At 37.2% G+C, this 2611-nt stretch overlaps 1 protein-coding gene across 1 annotated transcript in view; it reads right to left on the bottom strand.

Moving 5' to 3' along the window:
• The window catches only part of ST18 (suppression of tumorigenicity 18 (breast carcinoma) (zinc finger protein)), a 198926-nt gene that overhangs the window by 194286 nt on the left and 2029 nt on the right, over positions 1-2611 (bottom strand). The window lies entirely within an intron of this gene.

Genomic DNA, 2611 nt, shown 5'->3' with positions numbered 1-2611 from the left:
GACTCCATGGCACATAAGCACCACCACCACATCAGTTGAACAGTGAACTGATCTCATATCCACATCACTCTAGAACACTTAGCCATTTCACTTATGTGGTAGCTTGTGGGAAGGAGTCAGAAGCAGTTTTGCTCTCATTCATGTGATGAAACTTCTGGTATGTGAGGAGATTTCATTTCCTTTGATTTGGTTTTTCACTCAAAATTCTATTTTAAACTAATAGTAAAGTCACAGTTCTCTCCGTGTAAATATTTACTCACTTTTTAAGTTTTGTGAAAACAACTCCTTGGTTTTCTTCTTTCAACAGAGCTTTAGACAATGGTCACCTCAATATATATTTACAAAAAGTCTTGAGTTTCTTAATATTGGTAGAAAAAGTTTGAGCAAACACAATGTTTTTAGGGCACTTTCTCAAAATTCTAACACAATGACTCAGTACTGTCTAGTTGTATAGAGTCTCATGCAGATAAACACTTTTAATTGGAAAAGTCTTTCACATACACTCAACTTTTAATATTTCTCCTTCTAAAACGATTGAGCTGGATACCACTTCTAAAACTCTGAAATGATAAGGTGGTTTTATGTATCATATTGCTCTTGTGAGGTGTTTATCCAATCCTGGGGAAGGAACATCTATGGCTAATAGAGACCCTGGATCCTCCCTACAAGGAGCCCTTTTTGCTCAATTCTTATTGTTGTTCAGTACTTTCAAGTCTGTTCCAACTCATTGCAACCCTGTATAGGATTTCCAAGGAGTTGTTGGTGAGCTTGAACTGCTGACCTTGCAGCACAAACCTACCTAGCAGTCCAGTGCATTAACCCGCAGTGCCACACCAGGACTCTTATGCTCAGTGGATCCTTCCTTTATGCTCAATAGAGTCTTCCTTTTCAAAAATCAGTCTTTAAAAAGAATGACCAAAAATACTCAAGACATTGTAAAAGGCTAAGCCCAAAACAACTAGATGGTGTCAGTACTTTTGTGCGAATGCGGCCAGATTGAAGAACAAAAACTCTTATATTGATTCCCCTATCATTTGATGATTCTGGCATTATTTTGTTTTAAAGATAGCTTTGGATCAACCTGAAACAGGATAAAAATGTTTATCTGTTACACAGGGCACAGATATGAGGCAATTTTCAGTATAAAGAAAAGAATAGTTTTTATATGGAGAAGAATGCTAAGGTAGAAAGTTCAAGTACATTTTTCTCTCTTTTTACTTATTTTTGTTGGTCTGGTTTTCTTTTTACACTGTTTATTAATCACTCAGGAAGAATAGGAACTCATATTCAGAAAATACTTATAATTATTTTTGTTTTTTCAATCTTTATGTAGGAGTTGGAATAGACTTGACCACAGTGAGATCCTTAATTTCAGGAGCCATGGTTTGGTGCTATAGGATAAGCACTGGACTGCTAACCACAAAGTTGATGATTCAAACCCATCAGTCACTTCTTGGAAACCTTATATAAGGTTGACATGAATTAGAACTGACTCGATGGCATTTAAAAACAACAATTAGGTAGCAAAAATGGTTAGGTGGTTGATTGAGTTGTGTGTGTTAAGTGCTGCGGAGTCATTTTTTTTTTTTTTTTTTACTTTGTATAGGAATTCTGAGAAGTGGCTGGGATCTGAACTGCCAATTTTGTGGTTCAAACTGACCATGTTGTCCAGTGCTTGTACTACAGTACCACACCAGGACTCCCCTCTGAAAGATTAGGACTATGGAAAGCCTTATAAAGCACAGTTCTGTTTTGAAATGTATAGAGTCACCATAAGTCAGATCAACTCAATGACAATGGGTTTTTTGTTTGTTTGTTTGTTTTTATCATTGATCTCAGCACCATTTTTTTTTAACTTATTACACTATCCTTAGTTCAGTACAAAGAAAGCTGAAGAATCAAATAACACATACAGTTTAAATTTATGATACCTTTGCTTGTCTTCCCTTATTGTTGTTGTATGTTGTTGAGTCAGGTCTGACTCACAGTGACCCTGTATAGGGTTTCCATGGCTGTAAATCTCTATAGAGCAGCGGGTAGATCCTAACCGCTGACCCTATGATTAATAATGGCCCAACACATAACCCACTATGCTAAAAGGACTCCTCTTGTTTCTCCCAATTCCTCCTAAGACTCAGACACCAAAGTTAAAGGAGGAAGTGGATTCATTTGGCTATCATATTGAGTCAGGTACTCTGGATCTTCCCAAGGTCCAAGTGCATACACATTCCCCACAGATGAGGTGTTGTCAAAGAGTATCAAAGAGTGCATTGGAAATGCACTGCAAAGAAAGACACCTTAGACTTGAGCCAAGTTACGTTGCTTAATGATGAGAATGTGTAAGTTGATTCTTACATCTGATTTCTGAGTTGTCATTGCTGCTGTATACTTCATCATGCAACTTTGCACAAATGGCAGTGCTGAATATAAACCAAAGCCATATGTTTATGTCCTTTTGCCAAACGACTCTAGCAAATAGTTCTATTATTCCCTTAGGTAAACAACATGTGCCAAGGATTTCTATTAGTCACTGTGCCATGGCATCAGTGTCACAGCTTTGTGACATCAGGGGACAATTGCCAGCTTTATGTTTCAGGAGAGGTTTTTTTTT

Source organism: Chrysochloris asiatica, unplaced genomic scaffold (genome assembly GCF_000296735.1).
Source record: "Chrysochloris asiatica unplaced genomic scaffold, ChrAsi1.0 scaffold00176, whole genome shotgun sequence".
In the NCBI taxonomy this organism is placed as follows: Eukaryota; Metazoa; Chordata; class Mammalia; order Afrosoricida; family Chrysochloridae; genus Chrysochloris; species Chrysochloris asiatica.
The sequence above is the reverse complement of the archived record's forward strand: the minus strand, read 5'-3'. Positions and strand labels throughout refer to the sequence as shown.